Here is a 19,501-nt window from a genome sequence, read left to right as displayed (position 1 = left end):
TCGAAAACGTTTCCAGCCAGAAACCAATAACAATCGTCGAAACTTTATTGCCAATTCCATCAAGCATTCTGTTAATTTATTTAAATTATGTACATATATTTCACACTAGTCGCACGAACTAGACCCGTTTAAAAGCACGAGAATTTAACTAGATCCATACAAATCAACAATCGGCATAAATTCTGAAATTATGTTCCCAGCAATTTAGTTATTAACATCGCATGTTCGAAACGCGAAAACTGTACATATAGCTGGCAATTAGAGGTTAAAGACTGTAATGTATAATATGCCGGTTGTTACGTTAAACGAGGTGAAACCACGGGTTCAAAACAACTGTCAAGAAATAATGGAAATGCCTGGGATGTTTAAACGTGTACAGGAGTCAACAAAGAAACGTGCGGAAGCGTGAGTACAAACGAACAGGGGGCGCGTTGTCTCTGCGTACTCCGGTTCTCTTATTTTCTTAACTCCTGACTGTGAAACCATTTTGGATCGTGTTTGTCAAAACTGTCAGCACTGTTTATGAGACAAACAGAGGGCGTTTGAACAACTCTGTCCTCCAATATCCGAGCTGTTTTAAATAATAGAAAGAAGAATTGCTTGCAAAAATTGTAAGGTTTCGAAGAAGACATAAATCGTAAATAGAGTACTTCACCGAACCTGCTTTCACGAAATGTTCACTTCCTCCATGAAATGTTATATTTTCATACGTTTGTAGTATGTTTTCTTCGGGTGAATAAAGTTGTTAAATAAAAATAATTCCTTTGCGAATGAAGATGATAAGAATATCTTTTTTAAGATAAAACCTTTTCAAGTTGAAGCTTCTTACAATAGAATTGGAAGGAATAATGAATATCTTGGAAAGTATTAATTCGAAGAGAGAACTTGATACTTTGGTTCGCAAAATTTAATTCTGTAACAAGCTATATAATGGAAAATAAACATTTCATTTAAGAAAATAAAGATGACATAACGAAGCTACGTAAGTTTTGTAAAGAATACTGCTTATTATTTGAAATAGAGTAAATATCTAAGATGGAAAGAATTATTAGACCACCCGTTATAGATCTTGTTTAAATATACAGGAAAGAATAACACTTGTTCGATGATTTTATACTCTGTTTAAAAGTAACAATTCAGACTGCGTTTTAAATAATTCTCAGCGGTGATATTAACGGTTATATGTTAAAAATATTCCAAACAAATATATAATATTTACTAAAATAATTTCCATTTGCCTATCTCGGTACAATGTCCTCGTAGTTCATCGAACTCGCATTTTATTGTATTTTTATCCTCACTCGAGGCAGTGTATCGAACACCTGTTCCCGAAAATACTTTTCAATTGACAGCAAACATAATCATTCGTCAAAAGTATGTACACTGTGCTCAAAATGTAACTGTAATTCCTTAACCAACGTGGAATCGTGTTACGTCATGCAGCTGTAATGCCTTCTATGGAATCTTGTCTTGTAAAAAATTACAATGACATAACAAGTGGATAAGGCACGTGTCAGTAACTCATTTCAGCATTCGACGCATCAATTTCTACATTTACCGGATTATTATTCTTGGACTATCAGTTACAAACAATTATTAGAAATGCCGAGCAATTAGTTTAATAACTTGGAAAGAAAGCATTAAAATTAATTACCAGACAATCAACGGACCACGTAATAAATTCTTTTGTACACGTTTCAAGTACCATGAGATTTGACTTTCATTATTTCATAATTCTATCCGCTCGATTTATTTTTTACGCGTACTATAACTCGAATGGATTCCGCGGCAATTACCCGATTGAAGTTCTCTTGCAATGAGATCACGCAAAACTTTTGTCTGTTAGGATTGCGTCTAAACATTAAGTAGACGAACGTAAATTACTTCGTTTTAGTTGGTAAAAAGTTAATATACGATTGAACATCGAAAAGAAATGATAAATAATTGTTCTTTGATCGACGTATGAAGGATCTGTTACAAAATAACTACATCCACATCTTGAGTCTATCATCAATGTAAGACAGAAACAAACATGTACAGTGTGTGATGCAACTTTACGTCCAAAAATTCGTTGAAACCATAAAATACTTTCCTTTTTCACACAAGCCTTTCTTTTAAAGAAAGTTGATTTATTTTATGGTTGTACGCCAATTAATAAAAGTACCTCAGTGATTGTTCGTGCAAATTATTCCACGATGGCAAATAATAAATTATTTTCCCTGCTGTGACATGGAAATTAATCTTTTGGACATTTTCAAGCATGTATTACTTATAAAGTGAGTACGTTTAATCGAATTAAATATTGCTGTAAAAGCAGTATTCATTGCACGAAAGTATAGTTGCAGCACATCTATCAGCAACGGATGCATTCAAACGTCTTTTAAACTATTTTTCTTGAAAATGTTAACTCTAATGAAAAAATCTGTTCGAAACAATTACTTGAATCTTTCTCGTGCCTTAAATTATATCTGACATTATACGATTTCCAAATACTCTAATTAGCAGTACATAAACTTTTGAGATTAGGTTTAAAAGTAGTCTTCGTTAGTACCCCGACTTTACGCAATTAGACAGTTACTCTGTTATGACATGTACACTTTCTCCTAATATAAGTAATAAAGACGTTGTAATAGTAATAATAATAATCACCGGGGAGAGGATTACATCCAGGCTACTATTATCTACTGAACCCCAACCTATGGCAGCTATTATATTCGCTCACAAATCATTTCAAACTACCTCTAATCATGCACCAATAATTCCTAATCACAATTAACGAGCTTCCATAAGCAATTCACCAAACAGTGCTCAGCTTTCGATCTATTGTCATCCCCACAACTAGTAAACTTCGATACTCTTAGCTACCTTGAAACTAAACTAGGCTTTAAACGATTTTTAGAATCTAATAACAAAGTCATCACTGTTGTTATTATACCATCGAGGAGTTTGTGCGTATTTGTGTTGTAGAATTAGATTAAAAAGATAATATTGCTAGTCAAAATTTGATTTTACATAACTTGTATATACTTTGTACTTTTGTCTATCTCTTCACCAAGATGTTCGACCCTCTATAATCTCACGCGATACAGCGGTGAAATACCAGACTATTAAAGTCTAATCTCATCCTTTTATCAATGTGCAATATCGCGACTTTAAAATAACAACACGACCAACGAACGATTTATTTGCCACAACTAATAGAAATACTACGTTTACAAAAATTCGTTTTTCAATTTATATTCCACTATCAATGTTTACCAATGTCCTATCGCATAATCTTCAAATTATAGCAATTCGACAATTTCAGGACAAAATAATTAATACAAAAGTTATCGAAACATCGATAAAAAAATGACAATGACCAATCAAATTGTAAATGATACAATGATACACGACTCTATAAAGCAACTGACAATAGGTAACTGAGTTTTGTCCGCATTAACATTTTCATCAAAGGCTGTACAAAGAAGTCGAAACATTATCGTTATTTAAACCACATCAACGTTAACCATTGTGTTAACCCTATCGAGACGTTCAAGCCTACCAAGACAACACCCCGAAGATACCCAAGAAATGACAACACCTCGAAGAGACCCAAGGCATTCGAGGATTTAGCAAACGTTCGAAACATCTCCATCGAACGTCCCCCTCGAGTTCCATTCCCCGCAACTCGAGGTGTCCACGAACAATTCGAATCACGGAACGACAACAGGTAGAAAAGTACGCGCCGGGAAACATCCCGTCTACTGACCTTCGCTCAGTCTATGCTCCAATTGGATGGAACCGGAGACAGCGCACCGTAGTCCGAGAACAGTATACATAAACACACCAAGTGCAAGGACACCGCACGGCACTCGTCATCCGAATGACCCGTTCCGTTTTACCGCGCGAGTTCTAATAAGATTCGCGGCGAATCCGTTTGCCAGCAGGTGTACCTACGCGACAAAATCCGCCCTACCTCTTGGGCTCGTGCTGCCACCGAGGTAGCCGCCAACGAGATCCAAAAACTTTCGCCCAGGTTCGCGTTTCACGTTTCACTGACGACTGGCATTGGCCGCGGTTCGACGGCGGCCGTACGTCCACCACTGTACGCGAGGTTCCCCACGAGGAGGCCCCCCCAGGACTTCCAGCGTCGCTCGGTTAAACAGAGGTGTATCGTACGCGGCCTGGGTTGGCTGGCGCTACCGACTACGGCCGGTAGCCTACTTGCCCCGAAGGAAGGAACAGGCAAATGGTCCGCGCGTACACGAGTCGTTCGTATAACCAACGTTTATCCTCCTTTCGCGCGGAGGACGTTCGGTCCTTTCGCTTTCAACGGCCAGTGACCACCAGCTTGTCCACGGTGCACCGACCCACCTGAGGTGTCTCGGGCTACTCGGTGCTCGGTGAATTCGAGGCATCTCGTTCGCCCGATGCTGACAGGGTACATCGACCACTTGACAATCTCCGTTTGGTCAGAGATCGGTGTGGTCGATGCTCCCTCGTGTTTGGAGAGCGAAACCTCGCACTTGCGGCTAGAATAGGGTAGAAAGAATTGATATCTTTGAAAATCGTTTTTTATCGAAACGATTGTATCGTTGTATAGTTTTTTATTTGCTTTTGACTTATTTACTTATTTACTTTATTTACTTATTCACGATTGTATAGTTTTTTTATTTACTTTTGATAGGAATCATCGACCATTTGAAAATTTCTGATTTTTGAAGAAAATGATACTCGTGTTCGAGGGATGGAACTGTTTTTGGGTGAAATAGGGTGGAAGATCCAATTATTGACTGTTTAAAGATCAACTGTGACATTGTTATATAACATTTTTCTATAATGAATAACGTTTTTCTTGTGATTTATTGTTATTCAATTTACTCAAAGGGACAATTTTGTAACTTTCGAAACCTTTTATTGTTTATAATTTCGCTAATCTAACGAAAGTGCTCGAGAAACTATTACTGTCACCCATCGAAGCCATTGAATTACGATCGTTAATAGTTTCTATGATATCTATTATACCTAACGATTATATTTTATTATGTTAATAATTTAAATATTATAATTACAGCTTCTTCTTTATTTTATTTTGATGTCTATAATATCTAAGGATTTTATTTCATTATATTAATAATTTAAATATTATAATTACAGCTTCTTTTTTATTTTATTTTGATGTCTATAATATCTAAGAATTATATTTCATTATGTTAATAATTTAACTATTATAATTACAGCTTCTTTTTTATTTTCTTGTTTTCTCTTTCCCTAGTAAGAAAATTTTCACTTTCCTCGAGTTGAAATTTGTTATCATTTTATACAAAATTAATGACAACAAAAAATTAAGTGCTGCTGAAAAAGAAACACAGATTAGTATTTTTCCAATATTTTATCTGTACACTAAGTTACATCGCACTTGGAGCTTGTCGTTTGAGTAATGTTCCTTGTGCAGTGGTTAGACACCTGATCGTCTTTGCTGAAGGTCGTTTAACTGTTTGATGCGTAGCCTAAATTTCGAACGGGGGAACGGGAACGACAAACTTTCAAAGTCACTTTCAGTTTCAAGCCTGGGAATATGAGAGCTAGTAGGAAACCCTAAATTAAAACATCATCAACCCTAAATTATCACATTCATCTCAAAGTGAAGGTATCTCTTTAGGTTACGTCACTGTAATTAACAAACTTGTGTCAATACCCTGTGAGCAATTCTAAATTACAACAACGTTCTAACCTTAAATTTTAAGTAAATTTAGAAACCAAAATGGCGGTACCTCTACTACTCATTTCTCATTCTAAAAACTGGACACAATAGTGAAAGTTTAACATTTTCTACATCTGTCATTCGCAGAAACGAAAAATTAAATTTTCAAAGATGTTTAAACGCTTGTACTATTCTTAAGTTTTAAACAATGCAATAAAATGTAATAAAATGCAATAAAATGCAATAAAATGCAATAAAATGCAATAAAATGCAATAAAATGAAATAAAATGAAATAAAATGCAATAAAATGCAATAAAACACAATAAAATGCAATTTGCATTATAACAATGTATATTTACAGCCCTTTCGAACTCATTATTGTCTCCTACCTTCGAAATGATAATTAAATCGCGTAATAACGGTATCGATGTCCGATAAATATTGCATCGCGGATATCAAAATGGAGGAATTTGAAGCCAGACAATACTCGCGATTCCGATCTAGACATTACCTGCTCGGTAGGTAAGAACCTTTCAAGGTAATCGCGACGTGGTCGAATTAAGCGAGGAAAAGTGAACGGACAGAATCATGCAAATAAGTGGTAGAACTGTAATGCACGATTGTTTTTGCGGTAAACCGAACCGACACGGCGATGCTGAGAACGCAAGACGTTCAGAAAAACGTAACAGCACTTAACAAAGAGAAAATGTTTGCGTTTCTACGGTCCGAGTAAAAACAATTTACCGGAGTCTAAAAGCATTCTATGAAATTATAGACAAAGGGTGTTTCCCGAATAGATTGGCGTTAATTATTAATTAAAGTCCAACGAAAGCATATGAAGATCGATTTCTTGGAACGATTAGCACCAATCTCGTAATAATCGTTGCATTATACCTGTACAAGAAAGTAATGTACATTCTTTCTACGTTTAAAGTCTTCAACTTAACGTAAATACAAAAGATAATTTATACATAATAAAATTTTCTAAGATCGTTTAAAATTGAAACACAATACGAGGTACAGAGTTTCTTTTAATTCGATAATCATTATTTATGAGTAAAAATAATTATGAGGTATTATTTTGCGTTGTATGAAGCAATATTACCGAGTATATATAAAACGAATTCAAAACGAAATTAACGTTGGAAGGAAGTCTTGGGCAGTATCGATCATTTTTATTGAAATGTTTCATCAAAATGATGAACAAACTTTTCCTTTTTTTATTAATTTTGATATCTTTGAGTTTACGCGAGTTCACGTGGAAAATTTCATAAAAGTATACATTTTCAAAATTTTATTCGAAAAACTGGCTGTTTAGTAAATTTTACCCCTTTTGCATAAAATACCAATCTGTCTAAAAATCTACTTAAACACACGTGTATTCCCCGATTATAAATACAAATATGAATTGTGTCTTTAAAATGCGACTACTTGATGTCTTTTTTGTCGAAGAATCAAAAATAGAAAAGTTGGAAATTAAAATTTAAAAATGTATCAGTCACATACTGCGTATGTTATTGGAAACGCTCCAGGTCTTTCTTTGTCAAAAGTTAAATTTCAGCGGTGTGCTCTAAGAACTTTCTAAAAGTTTGTTCTAAAAACTTTCTCTGATTGTACATTAAATGGTGAAATAAACTGGAGCAATCTCAAATACACGAGTGAGCGGACAGAATAGCCATCTGCACTCGAACTGTACATTCAAGTAGTTATAAGTTGTTAGATGTTTAACTTAAAGTGCCAGTCTAATGATACACCTCTCTACTCCGTGATTATTTCCTCATTCGATTGTAATCTTGAAATGGAAGTACCAAAAAATTAAAAATTCTGCACAGTAATTCATTTATTATCCGTTAACGTATCATTTACTTACTTTCGTGTAATAGTAAACGACACAACCAACCCTTCACACTACCTCGATATCGCATTGGTATGTATAGTGACCTGCAATTAATAAAATAGAAAATTGTTGCTAAATATGCTTACACGAAGACTGATAAAAAATTAGATCCTGATACGACCCATAATTTCATTCAAGACTGGCTTTCCTTTCTACCTACAACACATACGAGATTAAGTTTCATAAAAACACTTCCAGCTGTACATTGTCTTTTACGAGCATATCTATTCTACTTATATTTTATTTCTATATATATTCATATATACACTTCCTCGTATACGTAAAAAAGGCATTTAACACTAATCCCGTGTAACATTTTTCCAAACTTTATCATCCGTAATGACTGAAATTCATTTTGGTTCAATATCCACTTCTATATCTAACCTCTAATAATATCCTAATAGAAGTTGCACTATTTACAATAATACCCGGATAAAGGAAGTAGCGTCACCGTAATCGATCCAAACAAAAAAAAATCCATCTGATTGGTCACAGTGGCGCCATCTACAACTTGCTCAAAGTTGTATTCCTATTCTCAGATTTTAAGATGTATAACCAAATAGGTTATATTTGACACCCCCTAGACAACACTGGTGGTAGTTTTCACCCTTGGAACACGAATATCGATAAAAAGAAACACACGCCCAATATTTTTACGTGCCAAGTCTGTACGCTGAATTTCATAAAAATTAAACATTGCGAGTAACCAGGTCTCCTCTGAACAAAGACCATTGTCTGCACGCAGTGCATTGAAAATGAAAGTACGAAAACTACCCCACTAAGCCACGACAATTCCCAAGTTGCATTCCTTCGAGTAGTCACTGGTACTCAGCTTGGGGACCAAATTGAAATGGCGGCCACGCGTTCGCACAGAATTGTTTAAAATTGGCGTTCAGAAGGCTTCGTTCGTCGCGAGCGAAACGATTCAAGAAGCCCGCAAAAGGCTTAATTAATTCGCACGGCAGTCAATGATTCGAGGGAAATCAATTTAGTTCAAGGCTCGGTTCAGTTCTAGGCCACTCGTGCAACAATGTAATCAGCGAAACGTAACGGTGTGCTGCTTCCTGGGCGGTTCTGTTTCTTTGTCGAATATTTCTGAAAGATTTTCGTCGATGTTATTGCGAATGGAGGAGTATAGCCGACAGATGGAACAACGTTGGCGCCGTTTCGTCTAAACGCAACCACGACTTCCCCAATCCTGTCGACGCAACCTCGAAACAATGAAAGACCAACGAGGGTGGTATCGTAGGGGTGCGCTGATAAACGAGCGCGTTCGTCGTTGCACAAGGTTAATCGAATGATATTCAAGGAGGATGGTGGCAAATGGGACTCAAGGCCAACGGAGAAAGAAAGTGGAGTGGATGGAAAAAACTTGAGCGAAGATTAAGACACCGAGGGAGGAAGAAAGAGCATTATTGAATCACGCTGTGCTCATTGCTCTGCTTAATCAGTTCCGCGTGATTTATCGTGCGACGGTTACACCCCGGATTTTCTATTACGAATTTATGCTTCAACTTCCAACCTTACGTTCGTAATTAAATTTAATACGAAGTTTTCACGAATGTGCAAATATAATGAGAGAAATAGAAAAAATTTTGTAATAATGTAATTGCTGTTTTTGTTATTGCAAATGTATTATTTCCACGAGAGGGAAGATACAGGGAGTTCTAATCGTACGAGTTAACCTGTATTCACCGAAGTTCTTTATTGTTGCTTAAAATTCAACCGAAAGAAACTGAGATTCTTCGTACGTATAATTTCGTAACCAAAATTTCAATTAACTGCAGACGTTACGTAAATTATTGCAATATTAATAGAACCGCTCATTCCTTAATGAGTAAACAAATGGGGTTTCAATAACAGCATTTTCCCTGCACCTCGTCTATTGCACAACTTATGCACCTTGTACTTTGTTTGCTTTCTCCTGCATACATATGTAACTTTACCTGCACGATAAAGTTAAATGAAAATAAACACCGATAAACCAAAGTATCTATTAATACGAAAGAATAGTCTTCTCTGGTTTGTTTTTTGATCACTTCTTCGTTTGTTGATAAATAAAAGCATAGAAATAACATCACTAATTTTACAACGATACATGTAAAATTTCGTACACGATCGTGACCAATAATACAAATAATCAGAACGAATCCAATACATTGGCCACTTTTGATACTAATTCCATCGATAAATTAATAATAAACAAGTTAGCAGCTAACGCAATCGATCCTCGAACGATACGAATTATCAATCTACGACTGCAGATTACAAACGTAATATACGACTACCGATTAACCTCGGTAACGATCCAATTAATTAATGACGATCACGATCAAAAGCGATACCGAAGCAATCAATTACAGCTTCCGCTACCGAGGAGGCTCTCGCGGCCGGTGCAAAAAGAATCGAACCATTCTCGCGTTTGTATTCCCTCGCCCTCTTGGAATGAAAATTCCCATTATGCCCCAGCATTGGTCCGAAAACATCGGCGAACGGTATCAAAGCCCGAAGTCGCTCCGAGTCGTTCCGAATCGTTCCGAATCGTTCGAGACTCGCCAGGACGCGTGCACACGGTCGTGTTGCTTCCGAGAATGCAGAGAGGAGTGGGGGGAGAACTCGTTACCGAGTATCTGTCCTCTCGCGTCTGGCGATTATTACGCGGAAACGCGAAGCGTGAAGTGTTAGGTTCCCGGAAGGAGGTCAAGAGTCTTTTGCACCGTCGTTACGGTTCCCCGCATCGAACAATACGACCGACGACGACCCGCCACCGTCCTCTATGTATGTGTGTGTGTTACAGATTTTAATACGAGATGGCCACGCCAGCCGCGACGATTCGACGCACAATGGACGAACGAGGGGGAAGTCGATGAAAGAAAAGTCGCGAGGACGTGGTGTCGTCGCGGAGGCCTTGAGTCGACTGGACCGTTGCCGAGGCTCCGTGGCCGGAAACGGTCACAATGGCACCTGACGCGACCCCCACCACTCGGCGAAAGAAAAACGTAAAAATCGAAGCCACGTGTCTAGCCAGTCGGAATTGATTTCCCTTCGGTTGCACGACGGGACGGAGTCTCCCGAAACGCAGTTTAAATTTCATCGATATTCCAAACGCGAACGTAATTAATTATCGAAGTCAGCACCGTTCAACCGTCGACTCTCGGAAGTCGAACGTCAACCCCCACCACTATTCGTGGTGCGGAGACGCAACCGAGTAGGGTATATTCGATGAGATGGAGCATTGTTAAAAAAATGAACCGAATCTCGCGTTGAGGAGTGGGGGAAGACTGCATGAGAGGAGTGGGAGAAAAAAACTCGAAAAAAAACTCGAAAAATACTTTTCGAAAAATAATACTTATACCGTGTATAAATTAGGACAGGGTGACTTGTTTCTATGGCTCGAAGTAAGACAAAGATTAAGAGCAATGAAATTGCACAAGAAGTTTCGTTTTCGAAAAAAATACATTTGAAAATCGATCGAATACTCATACACCTAGGTAACTCATCATTACAGTTACGGATTTCACTACAGACGGCAACCGTGCTTGGTTTTGTATAGGTTACAATGTCAGGCACTGTTTACTATCAACACTCACGATGTTCCCAAGGTGCTCGAAAGATACTTTAAACGATCGTAGTGAAATCCATAATGCCAATCATCACTCATTGCACAGATTTTCAAATACATTTTTCTCGAAAACGAAGCCAACGATGCAATTATTATAATTATTGCATTTTATTGCATATATTGCATTTTACTATTGCATACATTCGTTTTATCTCGAGCCATAAAATCTACCCGATTCAATTTGTATCGCGAATTTCGAAAAATGAAGATTAAAATTTTCATACTTAACATTGCACCTTCGTGAGTATATTATCAATAGATTGCTAAAGAGACTGTGTCGAAAATGAGTCCAAACACGCTCGTACGTGGAATAATTTTAATTTCAAACGATCAACGATTTTCCAAAAACGATTCGTATAATGTGTAATTGAAAGTAGTCCGAACAGGGTCGTGTTTGGTCTCGTTTTTATCGGGAGAATCTCGGCAATCCATTGGTAATACGCTCGCGAATATGCAAAGAGAAATATAAAAAGTTTTAATTTGCATCAGAGCTTGTGATACGCGACTCGTTGTTACGCTCATCCCTGTGTACCTTTTTCGCTCTTCTCGTTAGACTGTTCACGCTTGATTCTCAACTCGAGATACAAAAGGTCGATTCTTGAAACGAATTCCTGATTTTTCCCATATAGACGGCCACTATCGGTGGAAGCATTGTGAGTCGGGTCTTACGTGTGATCGCTACAATGGACACGCGTCTGTAGAAAGGTTAACGATAGAAGTGGATCGTGCGTGCGCATGAGCGAGAATGACCGATTTTCACGGACGAGAGATCACGGGGAACGAGGATTTTCGAGCCAAGGAACTGGCAGGGGATGGATACACGCGAGGCGATATTTTATCTTAGTTCTCGATCGAGAATTTTCACTTTCGGCCGAAGGACAGCAGACGCATTCGTCCGAACGACTCGTTCCAAAAGTGCACGCTAGACTTGCCCGATTGTTAGACATTTTTCTTGGGTCATAGGTCGCTCACGACTGCGAAGATTTATCACTTTTCCTTTTCCTTCGATCTCTTTTTACGTATTTTTCACCGAATTGCTAAGTGTTTTTCTTTTTTTTTTTCTTACAGGTACCTTGAACCGAAACTCTTTTCGTGAAGAACATTTTGTAACGTAAAAGATCGTTGAATATCAGTCGTCAATTTGTTACCGAATGAAAATAATTTTCGTGTTTGTAAATATATTAACGCAGAAGGTAAACTTGCTTCGCATTCAATTAAACAGATTTACGTTTCAAAGTCGCTCCCGGAAGCACCAAATATAATTCGATCGCGAGACAGTGAATCAAGAGTACTTTTTAAAAATTGAAAATCACACTGACGGATCCAAAATATGACACACATTACTGTTCAAACAGCGCACGAGATTGAGGGATGGAAATTTCTCTGTACCGATAATTGTCGTTTGAATTCCAACTCGAAATGATTTAAATCGGTGACAAGGTAGTTTTCACTTTCGTGGTAATTGGTGGGGTGGCCAAATGCATTGATCCAGACTCTGGGTGCCACAGTGATACAGCAGTTGCCGCGACCATGACCGACGCCGTGTCACATCGACAGTCACTTGATTCCCTCGCCTGAAAACAGTTTCAAAATTTCCGTGCATTGAGTTATTACTTTACCATCCAGAAAAGGATCAGTGGGCTCGTTCTATGCACACCAAACTGCACGACTCCCTTCGAAAGGAAGATGCAATTGCACCTAGTAGATGCACCGTTGCGGTTACTGAAAAACTGACTTCGCAGGAAGTTAAACCACCTTCCACTATTCAAATTTTTTCTTCGTCGTTACTTTCTATCGACGATCAGACAAAAGTAAACTTATCCCAGTTTCTGAAATGCACTCTCTACGTCACAAATCTCTCGCGTTTAGAATCGAATATTAGCAACAAATGCATAATTACAGGACCTCGTTGCACATTTTGCTCGCTACCCAACAATCGTGACAGAGTCGTGACGTCGTCTTTGATAAATCTGCATACTGAGTACATTTCTGTCCCGTTCCAACTGATGGTACACTTTTATATAATAAGTTGTTCAATAAGTTTTATCGCGCGATAAAACTTATTGAACAGTATAGTACTAGATTGCTCGGTAAGTTTGGTCCTTCGATAAAACATTAAACAGTACTACTACATTGAACAGTACTGTTTCATCGAACGACAAAACTTATCGAGCTACCTAGTTCGATAAGTTTTATGGAACGACAAAACTTATTGAACAACCTATTACTTGATAAGGTATCGTTCCACGGGTTTCTAGTAACCGTATCGGCCAACAGGTGCAGTAATTATTTTTATCCATTCGAGACAGTTTTCCGTTTCGCCGCTACTTTTACCGTGCTATTAAAGTCTCTGCACGTCCTCGACGGGGCGTGCATACGCCGCCGATGATTTTGCATTCGATACGTGCCAAGTGTGCATATAGTATTCTCCCTTTCGATTTTGATCGAAACCGCACGCGACAATTATTCCGCCAATGGAAGCTACCAACGGCGACCGAAATACACCATAAATGAGAAAGCTGCGTGATTTTTGAAAACGATGTCGAATACGGGACGTGTAACCGTAGATCAACGCCTGGAACAATACCCTAATCTTTAAAGTCGCATTGGTGCACGTGGAGTAATTGAAAATAATTGTTCATCACTGTTCTCAAGATTTTTCATTTTTCTTCTTTTCTTTTTTCAGATAATTTTATGACTGTTTGGAAAGAAAGTTCAATTGTTTGCAATGTTACGATCTTGAGATGACCTTTTAACAATATAAATGTGATAAGTCTGTTGCATAAATATGGAGACTGATATATTTCGAGTTGTTACGTGGAACAAGAAAGTTCTGCGAAACATATTTTGATCTTTGAATTATGTATACACTGTTGATAAATTGTTGAGTTTGCAAATGATAAGACAATTATGAGAATTGTTTCCCTGGAACGTTATTTATTACTGAATTTGTATAAGAATGTATTATCGTTAGTTTCTAGTTTCATCTACTCTTGACTGTTATAACTCACCTCGTGGAACGTCATTAGAAAACGTGCATCATAAATTTTTACGACGTGTAGCTTATAAATTAGGACACACGCTACTTAATCCGACACTTTATTTCTTTGGTACTTTTCCTTTTAAAATGTTGTATTACAAAACAAAATATGTAAGCTAATAAAATCCACAAGAACCAAAAAATATGAATTTTAGTAAGAAATTAAACTTGGTAGCTTGGATTCAGGCCTCTCTAACAATAATTAGCTATAACTAACAATGTTAGAATTACTTTAGAATATTTTTCTATTTAGGTACAATCTATTCGTTCCATCAAAGTACTCGATGGAAATATTCAGGAATCAACATTTACAGCAAATGACCTCGATTACCTCGAACGCTTAATATATTGTTATTAAAAAATGAAGAGAGATGCCATCGAGCTACTTCGTAACTTCGTCAAGAATCATCTATCGAACATCTCAACAAAATTTCATTATAATCCTAAAGAGACATCTACACTCCCCCCGTAAGGTAAATGAAGAACATCTGGCAAACAATTATCGTCAATTCTTACTCCGCGTCCCGTATTACACTGTTCAATCGTACAAAGCCACGCGATAAATCGTCATTCGTCCCTCACATCAATTGCAAACATTATCTTAATCGTCGGGCTATTAGATCGTCCGTTTGTTCCCTGCGAAGAATCATCGATCAAGCACGTCGCGAAGGATCTCACGCGAAGGACCACGAGGACGGTGCAGATGTTTCTTAATTTACATCTTGGTATCAACCAATTAAAACTATCTAAAAAAAATATTTCAACGACCCGGATATTCGAATACTATTCGTCGAATATTTGAACGACTCGAATATTCGAATACTACTCGTCGAATATTTGAATTTGGACGATTCAGGTACTTGAATGCTATTCAAGTTACATTCATCGAGTATTTGAATAACTCGAATATTCGAATACTATTCGCCGAATATTTGAATCCGAATGACTCGCATATTCGAATACTATTCACCGAATATTTGAACGACTCGGATATTCGAATATTATTCGTCAAATATTTGAATCCAAATGACTCGGATATTCGAATACTATTCGTCGAATATTTGATTCCGAATGACTCGGATATTCGAATACTATTCACCGAATATTTGAACGACTCGGATATTCGAATACTATTCGTCAAATATTTAAATCCAAATGACTCCGATATTCGAATACTATTCGTCGAATATTTGAATGACTTAAATATTCTAGTAGTATTTACTCGAATTACTTTCGCCCAAAATTTTAATCGCTAAAGTATTTGAATATTCGAATACAGTATGGTTAAATTCTACAAAAGATTTCAGACCTATTCCAAATCAAATCTTCCCCGTCGGTAGCATTTTACGTGAGGCGTGAGGACCATAAACGGTGAATAATAATACTCAGATAGTCCTGGTCCCATTGAAAAAATTAATCACAATCCCAAGGATCGAATTAATTCGACTTTCTTCAGGTGTCGTTAATCGCGAGACCATCGATCCGGACCAATCCTGCTTTTCTTGCCACGGCGGCTGAAGTAAACTTTTGGATACCATCCTCGAATCGATTCGACGAGTGAATTTAAACAAGTCCACCCCTCCATTATCTTGTCGATCAAACGTGTCCATGAATTCATCTACGGAACAGAAAGTACTGTATAGTAAACGTTTAACCCCGGACCTGGCAACGACGACAGGTGGCACAGTATCAACTGGATCGTGGATGAAAACTGAAAGCCAGAAGTGGATTTCATCGCTTTCGGTGCACTTTCCATGGAAACTTCGCCGCGAGCATACTTATGGGCCATTTGTTTTTCCATCGCAATGTACGATACATTTTTCTTGGATTCTCCACGCGAGTTTCTGTGACTTGGAGTCGGGTTTATTCCGTTGGGAATCGAGACGCTGGTGGTCGTCGAAAGGTTGTCTACGTACAGCCTGGTATTTGTTGGTGATACTCGAGAAATTGATTTTCCAGGTAGTAAGAGTAAAAGTCTCTGATACGCTTGTTGTCATTCCATAGTTTTCTTTCTTTGAACTTTAGCACTAATGATTAAGCTATTTATGTACAGTTCAACAGTTTAGAAGAGATCCCTAGATTTTCATGTTGTTCCAAACTCAAACTACAACTTCAGTCCTCTTTTTTATTTATGGTATCTGTTAACGATGTCAAGGAACTCAATGTTGACAAGTATCAATCTTCTAGTTCGAACAATTCTCCAGATATTACAAGTATAATGTAAAGTTTCAATAATACAACATATATTATATGTTGTCTTTCATTGTCTCTGTTCTTTCGACTTTGACAGTGATGATTGTTAAGGAGTTGCATATGTATAGTTCAATAATTTAGAAGAAATACGTACGTTTACATGCCAACTCAGACCTAAACTACAATTTCAGTCCTCTTTTTTATTTGTGGTACCTGTGGACAAATATCAAGGGACTCAACATTATCAAACATCAACCACCTAGCTCAAACAATGTTCTGGCTCTTTTTATTCTGTCATAGTCTTCCTTCTTTAGACGGTGACTTTGATATTTGATAAGATGTTAGATGAAATGTTCGTTAAAAATTTCGAAGAAAATTTTATAATGGAGATTAAATTCAACGAAAACAGAATTACCGTGGTGAGTAAAAAATTGTTCCCAATTCTCCAGCGCTTTTGACGAATCGTTGGCTTCAAACTTCTTGTTATGCAAATCACTTGGCAAGCCTCTCGGCTTCTCATAGGGATTATTCAACGCTGCAAAATCCAAATAGCTTGGCACGGGCAGAAATGCTGGTAAAATAATTCCTTGTTTGCGACCAATTAACATTAACTATATACTTATCATTAAGCTGTCAGTAGCATATATGTAGGAGAATTAAAACAGCTAAACGAGAATAAGCCCTTCATAATTTCATTGATATTTGTCAGAAGTTATATTCACACGCGAACAAGGGAATAAAATTTCTCAGATGACACGAGTATCGAGAGGCAAATAAAGGAAACACATAAATAAAGGTATAACGTAACCTACGATAATGTCATATTGTTGAATGTATTCTGCTAGGATTTTCCCTGTTGCCTCGTTTTTATGTATCATTTCTTTTCTTTTCAGCTATATACTGCTTCGTTTTTCTGTCGAAAGTATTGGTAAGAATCATGTATATTTTGATAGCGTCGATTCCACTTGTTACGTTACAATGCTACCTTATAAAAACATAAACACAATTTCATTCAAACTGAGACTGAAACTATTCGAATAATTGAGTATTGAAATACCATTGTTCAAACAAAAATATGAAGACTTTAGTTTCTCATTGTCAACATTGAAATATTGTACAGACGATGGTTAATAAAATATACTTAACGAAAACGGAGTTTAAACAAAATATGATAAACTTAAGGTATGTGATTCCTAGTGTACATCATGAGTATTCAGATACTGATTGATCCACGAAATATTTGAACGATTCAGGTACTTGAATGCTATTCGAGTTACATTCATCGAGTATTTGAATGACTCGGATATTCGAATACTGTTCGCTGAATATTTGAACGACTCGGATATTTAAATACTATTCGCTGAATATTTGATCTACTCGGATATTCGAATACTATTCGCCGAATATTTGAACTACTGGGATATTCGAATACTATTCGCCGAATATTTGAACTACTCGGATATTCGAATACTATTCGCTGAATATTTGACCTACTCAGATATTCGAATACTATTCGCCGAATATTTGACCTACTCAGATATTCGAATACTATTCGCCGAATATTTGAACGAATCGGATATTCGAATACTATTCGACGAATATTTAAATGACTTAGGTATTCGAGTAGTATTTATTCGAATTAATTTCGCCAAAAATTTGAATCGCTAAAGTATTTGAATATTCGAATACAGTACGGTTAAATTCTACAGAAGATTTCAGACCTAGTCCAAATCAAATCTTTTTAAATCAGTGGCATTTTACGTAAGGCGTGTGGACCATGAACGGTTAACAATAATAGTCTCTAACGGTACACCTGTGGAGAACCGTACATTCGTTCCCCCGCGCGCCACGGCCAGCCGATAAATCGTTCGAGATTGCGAAGTAACATCTGTTACAACGAAACTTCCGTTCGTGTCGCGTGCGCACTCTGTAACTTTCGTTCTTGCGCGCACCGGCGTGTGCAGCCGGGAGTTATCGCTTATTAGGGTCGACGCGGATTACGTTAATCGCGAGTTACCGGAGGAAAATAACACTGAGTCGGTCTCATCGACACGATCAACAACTGGTTTTAATCGCGAATACCAGCCACGGGAGCCCAACACGCTAGACGAGTATATGCCCCCTCCCCTTAAATTGTGCCAAGATGAGTAGGCTAATGATGAAAATAAGAAAATAAAGTGAAGAGGTAGATATGGGAAAACGTAAGTATGACCTTCGAGATGTATCGACGTTGAAGTCTCGGTGCCTTGTGAAATTTACTATACCGGGTTTCTGATCAAACAAGTGTGTTTCGACCGATATTATTGAATACAGCACGATTGACAAATTCGTGTGAATTATTGGAAAGGTGCATTGAAACAGGTGAAAAGTGTGATATAAACAAAGGTCATATTATATAACGGAGCTGAAAAACGAGAATTTGGAAAGGGAGAATGAAAACGAAGAAGTAGAGGGCGCTTCGATCTAGGCCTGTTACTGGGGACCGTCAGTAAAGTTACTTAGCAGATCTTAACCTAACCTAGACGCTAAGACCTTCGAGGAATGTTTACGCAGGGCGTATTAAAAGTCCTGACATGAAATGTACAGATGTGTTCTACAGCCCTAGACCATCAAAAGGATGTAAGTCATGTCCTTGTCGAAGAAGATATATTGTACACTTTCGTATAGATTTGTATACATATATACGCACAAGTTGTGCCATTAATTCCATACCAGAACGAAATAGACGCTTTAAAATTCAACGTGCAAGAGTCATGATGTTTATAGCAACAGCGGGAACGCTATACTAACCATAAATAACATTCAGTTTTAGTTTTCTAAGAGAAAAGCGTCAGAGTTAATTAATTTTTAATGTTTCTTTAAATAAGGAAAAAGCTCTTTCTTCTTTTCCAGACCCATTAATTCCCAGTTGAGAAATGTTTAAATTATTTATCTTCACGGTTCTCTATCGCCAGTTTTATAATCACCAGACATTATCGTTTGAAAACGTAGAGGAGCGGCGCAACGAATCGTATTATTAATATTAAGAGTGAATCACGCCCGCGGACAATAAATTCGAGGCA

At 37.4% G+C, this 19,501-nt stretch overlaps 1 protein-coding gene across 1 annotated transcript in view; it reads right to left on the bottom strand.

Moving 5' to 3' along the window:
- Cad89d (cadherin 89D) overlaps positions 1-3,986 on the bottom strand; it is a 50,684-nt gene extending 46,698 nt beyond the window's left edge. Inside the window, exon 1 of the mRNA XM_076318002.1 lies at positions 3,752-3,986. The gene's annotated coding sequence lies outside the window, so the exon portion shown is untranslated. The remainder of the gene's footprint in view (positions 1-3,751) is intronic.
- Between the last annotated feature and the right edge of the window lie 15,515 nt (positions 3,987-19,501).

The sequence above is a fragment of the Ptiloglossa arizonensis genome, chromosome 8 (genome assembly GCF_051014685.1).
Source record: "Ptiloglossa arizonensis isolate GNS036 chromosome 8, iyPtiAriz1_principal, whole genome shotgun sequence".
Lineage (NCBI taxonomy): Eukaryota > Metazoa > Arthropoda > Insecta > Hymenoptera > Colletidae > Ptiloglossa > Ptiloglossa arizonensis.
This window is presented reverse-complemented; position numbering and strand designations above follow the sequence as displayed.